We start from the raw sequence: 9994 nt of genomic DNA, 5'->3' as shown, positions 1-9994 counted from the left end.
AGACATGGATGAATCTGCAGTCACAATCCAGTTATGACAGCACCATTTGTTGAAGATGCTTTCTTTTTTCCATTGTATAATTTTAGTTTCTTTGTCAAAAATCATTCTTTCCTACGTGCTTGGGTCCATATAGCATTTTCATTTCCATTCCATTGATCTATCCATCTAATTTTGGCAAGATTGCCATTTTGAGTATGTTGATCTTACCTATCCAAGAGCATGGGAGATCTTTCTTTTTTCTGGTAATTTTGTCCTTTATAGACTCAAAGTTCTTGTTATAGAGGGTTTTTACTTGTTTGGTTATTGTTACCCAAGGCATGTTTGTTGTTTTTGGCATTTGTAAAGGGTCATGTTTCTCTGATTTTTTTCTCAACCAGTTATGGTCTGTATATAGTAGTGCTACTGAGTTTTTGTTGTTGTTGTTGTTAATCGTGCATCCCGACACTTAGCTGAAGGTGTTTATCAGCTGTAGAGTTCCCTGGTAATTTTTCAGACCACTTATGTAAACTATCATATCATCTTCAAAGAGTGAAACTTTGCTTCCTCTTTTCAAATTTGTATCCCCTTTATTTCCAGTTTCAGTCTTTCTTCTCTAGCTAGAATTTCAATTAGAATATTGAAGAGACATGGAGAGAGTGGACTGCTTTGTCTTCTTGCTGATTAGAGTAATCACATTGAGTTTCTCTGCATTTAGTTTGATATTGGCTGTTGGTTTTTTGTATATTTCTTTTATTTTGTTTAAGTATGTCCCTGTTATCCCTCATCTCTCTAAGACCTTTATAATGCAGTGGTGTTGGATTTTGTCAAAGGTTTTTTCAGCATCTAATGAAATGATCATGTGATTTTTCCTTTTTAGTTTGTTTATATGGTAGATTACATTGATAGATGTTTTTGTATGTTGAACCATACCTGCATTTCTGGACTTGATCATGATGGATGATTTTTCTGCGGTGTTCTTGGATTATATTCGATAGTATTTTATTGAGTATAGTTGCATCAATGTTCATGAGGGATATTGGTCTGTACTTCTCGTTCTAAGTGTGTCATTGTGTGGCACTAGTACCAAATTAATTGTAGCCCAATAAAAAGAGTTTGGCAATACCCTTCTGCTACTATCGTGCGGAATACTTTGAAAATAATTGGTATTAGCTGGTCTTTGAATCTCTGGTAGAATTCTGCAATGAGGCCATCTGGCCCTGTGCTTTGCTTTTTTTTTTTTTTTTTTTTTTTTCTTTTTTTTTTTTTTTTTGGTTGGGAGAGTTTTGAGGACTGCTTGTATTTCATTTGGGGTTATAGGTCTATTTAGATTGATTATCTGTTCTTGGTTTAATTTTGGTAAGTGAGATTTGTGCAGAGTATTGTCCATTTCCTTTAAATTTTCAAATTTTGTGGAGTCCAGATTTTCAAAGATTGACCTGATGATTCTCTGGATTTCCTCAGTGTCTTTTGTTTGTCCTCTTTTCATTTCTGATTTTGTTAATTTGCATGTTTTCTCTTTGCATTTTGGATAGTTAAAATAAAGGTTTTCTATCTTGTTAATTTTCTTGAAGAACCAACTATTCATTACATTGATTCTTTGTATAGATTTCCTAGTTTCTACTTTATTGATTTCAGCCTTCAATTTGGTTATTTCCTGGTGTCTGCTCCACCATGGTGAGTTGGCTTCTTTTTGTTCTACAGCTTTCAGTTGTGCCGTTAATTCTCAAATGTGACCATTCTCAGGGTTTTTTCATGTGGGCAGTTAGTGCTATAAATTTTCCAATTAGCACTGCTTTCAAAGTGTCCCATAAATTTGGGTACATTGTGTCTTCATTTTCACTTAATTCTAGGAAGGCTTTAATTTCTTTTTTTATATTTTCCTAGACCCTGCAATGGTGCACTTTTGCATTGTTCAATTTCCATGCATTTGTAGGGCTTCTGCAATTTATGTTGTTGCTGAATTCTAACTTTAAACATAGTAGGCTGATAAGATAGGAGGACATTATAATATTTTTGTAGCTACTGAGGTTTTTTTTTCATATGCTCAATTATGTGGTTGATTTTAGAGAAGGTTCCTTGTGGTGTGGAGAAAAAAAGGTATATTTTTTTGTGTGTTTGGATGCAATCTTCTATAGATGTCTATTAAACCCAATTGAGTCAAAACTTCTGTTAATTCATTTTTCTTTGTTAAGTTACTGTCTTATGGTCCTGTCTAGTGGCAATAGAGCGGTGTTGATGTCTCCTACTATAAGTGTGTGAGGGTTTTTTTGTGTGATTTGAGTTTTAGTTAATTTTCTTTAATGAATGTGGGATGCCTTTGGATTTGGGACTTAGATATGCATACTCGACCCATTGAAGGTCTCACCCTCCATGGGGAGCATTAAGATGATAGGATAAGGGGGTCCATGGGGCTAGGGGAGGAGGGGAGGTAGAGGCATTCACATGTAAAAGAAGCTTGTTTCTAATTTAAAATAAAAAAGAATATAGCCAACAGAGTGAAAAGATAAAAATATACATATATTAGCAGTCGTGGGTTAATAATTAAGACAGAGCTAGCCAGTAAGAAGCCCTAGACATTGGCCAACAGCATTGCAAATAACAGAGTCTCTGTGTGTTATTTGGGGGCTGATGCTGCAACAGCACCTAGGTGGGAATCCCATGTCATTATGGAGCCTGCAATGTGGACATAAGAATTTCCAGTTACAACCTCACAAAAATTTAAAAAGAGATTTGAGAAGCAAAGTAACAGAAGCAAGCACAGCTTCTTGATAGCAACATTTTCTTGGATGACCTCTGTTTTCCAGATGTTGAGAAAAAAGCCACCACTCCTTTTAAAAGCAGTCATGATTTGCATAAGTAAAGAGAACTGCAACTGTTAGCCAGCAGATAAGACTCATATGGCTAAAATAATAAAAATATACACACATATATATATACATATGGAGTATTTTATTTTATTATATTATATGGAGTAATTTACACACACACACATATATATGTATATATATACATATATATATATGTATATATGAGAAAGAAAAGAAAAAGAAAAATATAAGGAGTAGCTGGATATGGTGGCACACTCCTTTAATCCCAGCACTCAGGAGACAGAGGCATTCAAATATCTATCATTTTCAAGGCAAGCCTGGTATACAAAGTAAATTCCAGGACAGACAAAAGTTCACAGAAAAACCTTGTCTCAAAAATGAAAAAAAAAAAGAAAAAATATAGTAATATAAAAGCCACACAAACTCAGGTGAGTCTTGGCACTGCTCTGCACACCCACCAGCCTCCTCCTGCTTGCTTCTGCCTGGCTCCACCCAGACAAGCGTGGACAAGCCCAGACCGGAAGGCCCACCATGAGTCCAGATATACCTCACACCATCTACACCCTGCCCTCTGTCCTGTGGTGGTGCCCTAACTTCAGTGGGTTCATGAGCTCAGAAAGGTCTACTCTGAGTCTGGACATACCCCACCCTTTTCTACCCACTACCATCTGCCACCAGAAGCTGAGCCACCTGAACTCACTGGAAGAAGGGATGGGAAGAAGACAGAGAAAGAACACACTTAACAACAGAAAAACCAATATGACACCACCAAAATCTATAGACTCCACACCAGCAAGATCTGAAAAGCCCAACACAGAGCATGAGGAAGAGATGAACCTCAAAAATTATCTTTGGAAGATGATAGAGTCCTTTAAAGAGGAAACAAGGAAATCCCTTAAAGAAATAGAAGAAAACACTATCACAAAGTTACATGAGATGGAGGAAAAGAGAAACCAAAGAATTCAAGAAGTATACAAATCTCTCAAAGAATCTATAGAAAGCCAAGAAAAAACAACCAAACAAGTGAAGGAAGCACTCGAAACAGTTCAAGGCATGAAAGCTGAAACAGAAACAATACAGAAAACACAGAATGAAGTGAAGCTCGAAATAGAGAAGCTGGATAAATTATCAGGAACTAAAGATGTCAGTATAAACAACAGAAGACAAGAGATGGAAGAGAGAATCTCAGTTGTTGAAGACTCTCTAGAGGATGTACATTCATCGACCAAAGAAAATCTCAAGTCCAACAAATCCTTAACACAAAATATACAGGAAATATGGGATACCATGAAAAGGCTGAACCTAAGAAGAATAGGTATAGAAGAAGGTGAAGAAATACAGCTCAAAAGTACAGAAAACATATTCAACAAAATCATAGAAAAAACTTCCCCAAACTACAGAAGGATATGCCTATGAAAGTACAAGAAACTTACAGAACACCAAATAGACTGGACCATAAAAAGAAGTCACCTGGACACATAATAATCAAAACACCAAACCTTCAGAATTAAGGGGAAATATTAAGAGCAGCAAAGGAAAAAGGCCAAGTAACATATAAAGGCAGACCTATCAGAATCACACACCTGACTTCTCAGTGGAAACTTTGAAAGCTAGAAGGTCCTGGATAGATATCCTACAAACACAAAGGGAGCATGGATGCCAACCCAACTACTGTACCCAGCAAAACTTTCAATCACTATAGATGGAGAAAGCAAGATATTCCATGACAAAACCAGACTTTAACAATATATATCCACAAAACCAGCACTACAGAAAGTTCTAGAAGGAAAACCCCAACTCAAAAAAGATAACTACACTCACAAAAATATAGTCAAGAGATAAACCAACTCTACCAAACACGAAAAGAAACAGGAGGGCAAAATTAACACACAATGACACCACCAACAATAAATCCAAAACAAAGAAGAACAAACAATCAATGGACATTAATATCCCTCAATGTCAATGGACTACACCTGCCCATAAAAAGATACAGGCTAATAGAATGTATACGAAGACAGAATCCATCCTTCTGCTGTATACAATAAACACACCTCAACTTCAAACACAGGCTTTACCTCAAAGTAAAGGGTTGGGAAAAGATTTTCCAATCAAATGGGCCCAAGAAACAAGCTGGTGTAGCAATCCTAATATCTAACAAATTAGACTTCAAACTAAAATAAATCAAAAGAGATGAAGAATGGCATTTCATACTCATCACAGGAAAAGTCCTTCAAGATGAAGTCTCAATCCTGAACATCTATGCCCCAAATATGAAGCACCCACATTTGTAAAAGAAACATTACTAAAGCTCAAACCACACATAAAACCACACACACTTATAGTAGGAGACTTCAACACAAAGCTTTCACCACTACACAGAAACAGCAGACAGAAACTTAACAAAGAAACAAAGGATCTAATAAAAGTTATGACCCAACTTGGTTTAACAGATATCTACAGAACATTCCATCCAAACACAAAAGAATATGCCTTCTTCCCAGCGGCACATGGCACCTTCTCAAAAATTAACCACATAGTTAGCAGCAAAGCAAACCTCCACAGATAACAAAAAATTGAAATAACCCATTATATCTTATCAGATAACCATGCTTTAAATCTAGAATTCAAAAGAAATACAAATTGCAGAAACCCTACAAAGTCATGGAAATTGAATAACAGCCAATTACACCATTCCTGGGTTGAAGAAGAAATAAAAAAAAATAAAGACTTTCTAGAATTTAATGAGAATGTAGACACATCATACATAAACTTATGGGACACTTTGAAAGCAGTGCTAAGAGGAAAGTTCATAGCTCATATGAAGAAACTGGAGAAGAGTCACATGAGAGAATTGACAGAACAATTGAAAGCTTTAGACAAAAAGAAGCAAACTCACCATGGAGGAGTAGACACAAGGAAATAATCAAAAAGAGGGCTGAAATCCATAAAGTAGAAATGAGGAAAACATTTTAAAGAATCAATGAAACAAAGAGTTGGTTCTTTGAGAAGATCAACAAGATAGACAAACCTCTATCCAAACTAACAATAAGGCAGAGAAAGAGCATGCTAATTAACAAAATCAGAAATGAAAAGGGGGATATGACAATGAACACTGAGGAAATCCAGAGAATCAATGTAATCCACCATATAAGCAAACTGAAAAAGAAAAAACACATGATCATCTCACACGATGCTGAAAAAGCCTTTAACAAAATCCAACACCCCTTCATGATAAGGACCTTGGAGAGAATAGGAATAACAGGAACATATTTAAACATGATAAAAAGCAATATACACCAAGCCAACAGCCAACATCAAAATAAATGGAGGGAAACTCAATACGATTCCTCTAAAATCAGGAACACTCCCATGCACGCTCTCCATATCTCTTCAATATTTTACTTGAAGTTCTAGCTATAGCAATAAGACAACAAAAGGAGATCAAGGGAATACAAATAGGAAAGAAAGAAGTCAAATTTGCACTGTTTGTAGATGATATGATAGTCTACATAAGTGACCCGAAAAACTATACCAGGGAACTCCTACAGCTGATAAACACCTTCAGCAACTAGCAGGATACAAAATTAACTCAAAAAAATCAGTAGCCCTACATTATACAAATGATAAGTGCAATGAGAAAGAAATCACAGAAACAACACCCTTCACAATATCCACAAGCAACATAAAATATCTTGGGAAAATGCTAACCAAAAAAGTGAAAGACCTGTACAGTAAGAACTTTGAGTCTTTAAAGAAAGAAATTAAAGAAGATACCAGAAAATGGAAAGATATCCCAAGCAATTTGATAGGTAGGATCAACATAGTAAAAATGGCAGTCTTGCCAAAAGTAATCAATGCAATCCCCATCAAAATCCCAACACAGTTCTTCACAGACATTGAAAGAACAATACTCAACTTTATATGGAAAAAACAAAAGACCCAGGATAGCAAAAAAAAAAAAAGAAAAAACTCTGCAATAAAGGATCTTCTGATGGCAGCACCATGCCTGACTTCAAGCTCTATTATAGAGCCATAGTTTTGAAAACAGTTTGGTATTGGCACAAAAATTGACAGATAGACTGAAAACCCTGATATTGACGCCCACCCCTATGAACACCTTATTTTTGACAAATTGCTAAATCTATACAATGGAAGAAAGATAGCATCTTCAACAAATGGTGCTGGCACAACTGGATTCAGACATGCAGAAGATTGCAGATAGATCCATATCTGTCACCATGCACAAAACTTAAGTCAAATGGATCAAAGATCTCAACATAAATCCAGCCATACTGAATCTTCTAGAAGAGGAAGTGGGAGATACCCTTGAACGCATAGGAACAGGAAACAGCTTCCTGAACATTACACCAATAGCACAGACATTCAGGTCTTCAGTTAATAAATGGGACCTTCAGAAATTGAGAAGCTTCTGTAATGCAAAGGACACAGTCTGTAAGAAAAAACACAGAATGGGAAAAGATCTTCACATCTGACAGATCGCTGATTTCCAATATATACAATGTACTCAAGAAGCTAGCCACCAAAACACCAAACAATGAAATTTAAAAGTGGACTGAAGAACTAAATAGAGAATTCTCAACAGAGAAATCTGAAATGGCTGAAAGACACTTAAGAAAGTGCTCAAAATCCTTGGTCATCAGAGAAATGCAACTCAAAACAACCTCACACCTGTCAGAATGGCTAAAATCAGAAATACCAATGACAATCTATGCTGGAGAGGATGTGGAGAAAAAGGAACACACCTCCATTGCTGGTGGGAGTGCGAACTTGTAAGACCACTCTGTAAATCAGTATGGTGGTTGCTCAGAAAAATGGGAATCAGTCTACCTCAAGATCCAGCATTTCCTCTCTTGGGTATATATCCAAATAATGCACGTTCATACAACAAGGACATATGTTCAACCATGTTCATAGCAGCATTGTTTGTTATAGCCAGAACCTAGAAGCAACCTAGATGCCCCTCAACTGAAGAATGGATAGAGAAAATGTGGTATATTTATACAATGGAGTACTACTCAGCAGAAAAAAAAAAGCAATGGAATCTTGAAATTCACAGTCAAATGGATGGAACTAGAAGAAACCATCTTGAGTGAGGTAACACAGTCACAAAAAGACAAACATGGGATGTACTCACTCATATATGAATTTTAGAGATAGAGCAAAGGATTACCAGCCTACAATCCTCTTCACCAAAGAAATTCGGAAACAAGAAGTACTCTAGGGGATAAATGCATTGACCCCAGAAATGGGAAGGGGTGGGAACTACTGAGCTAATTGGGAGCATTCGGGTAAGGGAGAGGGAGCTGCCAGAATGAGAGCAGGAGATGAGGAGAGGAGGGGAGGAAATGGAGGAGCACAAAGTTTGAGTTGGGGGAAGAATGGAGGAGAGCAGGATGAAAGATACCATTTTAGAGGGAGCCATTACAGGTGAGATATGGCACTATGGAGACTTCCAGAGATCTACAAGGATGACAGGAACTGACAATCCAGGCAATGGTGGAGAGGATAACCTTAACACCATTCCCCTAAAATGAGGTTGATGTCTGCTTTTTATGCCATCCTAGAGCCCACATTCAGTGGCTGATGGAAGCAGAGGCCGACATCCACAGATACACACTGAACAGAACTCTGGAACTTAGTTGCAGAAAGGGAGGAATGAAGATCTAAGGGGTCAGTACCAGGTTGGAGAAACCCACAGAAACAGCTGGCCTGACCAAGGGGGAGCACATTGACCCCAGATGTTGTCTGGGAGGCCAGTACATTACTGATCCAAACCCCTGAACATGGATGTCTGCACTCTAGGAGGCCCCTGGTAGTGGATTAGTATTTTTCCCTGGTGTAAGAAGGGACTTTGAGAGCACATCCCATGTGAAGGGATGCACTCTTGCCCTGGACACAGGGGGATGGGCCTAGGCCCAGCCCAGGATGATGTAGTGGACTTTGTGGAGCCCCCAGTTGAGGACCTACCCTGCCTGGGGAGTGGAGGGTAGATGGGGTGAGGGGTAGGTCAGGGCAGAGTAGGAGAGGTGAGGGTGAGGGTAGGGGGAGGGAAAAGGGATTGACATGTTAAACAAGCTTGTTCCTAATTTGAACTAATAAAAAAATGCTAAAAAAAAAAAAAGCCACATAATGATGGAAAATACACAGAGAGGATGGATACTATATGCTATAGTGTTTTCTTTAAATTGTTTGATTCCTGAGGAAAGAACTACAACTGATAATATTCATTTAAATATAAGTGTTGCTAAAGTAATCCAACTTATGTAGTTTGAAAATGCTTTGACTTGTAGATTTAAATATAAGCACACGTTAATTGTGAAAAGTTTTTTGCTTCTGTTTCCATAGAAAATGTAAATCTATGGATTCCTTCCAGACTAATATGGTTTGATGAAGCAAGACCCCTCAAACAGTGTCCCAGTTTATCCACCATTTAAAGTAGCTGAGATGATGTAGCAATGCAGACTACAAAAACAAGGACTTAGCCAGGTTTCTGTGTTTTGTCATGACCTCCATGGTATGGACAGTACCCCCAACCATCAGGAAGCAGTTTGGAATGAACAACACCCAAATATTGTTTATAAATTTTTGTTTTCATTTAAATGGGATTGGTTATTAATGCTTAATGATCACAACCAATCTCTTTCTAAAGATAAAGTGGGATTATTGTAGAAATGAATACTTTGTCTTATAATGGATTTTTATTTATTGATATAAGTTTAATATAAGTTTTGTTATATGTATATTTCTCCTCTTGTTTAGGTATTGTGTTTATACAATTTCTTTTAAAATGTAATGTATAATTAATTACAAATTACAGATAGGTACCTATAATATTCAAAAACTTATAGTTAGGTTTTCTAGATATACATGGATATATTTGAGATGGATAGATACTCTACAAGCCTTTCAAAGACCTACAGAATATAGCATTTAAAATGGCTTAGGGTTTTTCATGATAGTGAACCGCAACTGCTCCTGATAACACCAACTGGGTCAGGAAGGAAGGTGGGCATCAAAGAATCTTGTTATGGAGATTGTCTTTGACATGGCATAAATAGCCATACGTGCAAGAAACTTCTTTTTTTTTTTTTTTTGGTTTTTTGAGACAGGGTTTCTCTATGTAGCTTTGGAGCCTATACTGGCACTCACTTTGGAGACCAGGC

The sequence above is a fragment of the Cricetulus griseus genome, chromosome 8 (genome assembly GCF_003668045.3).
Source record: "Cricetulus griseus strain 17A/GY chromosome 8, alternate assembly CriGri-PICRH-1.0, whole genome shotgun sequence".
Taxonomy (NCBI): Eukaryota; Metazoa; Chordata; class Mammalia; order Rodentia; family Cricetidae; genus Cricetulus; species Cricetulus griseus.
Note: the sequence above shows the minus strand (reverse complement) of the source record.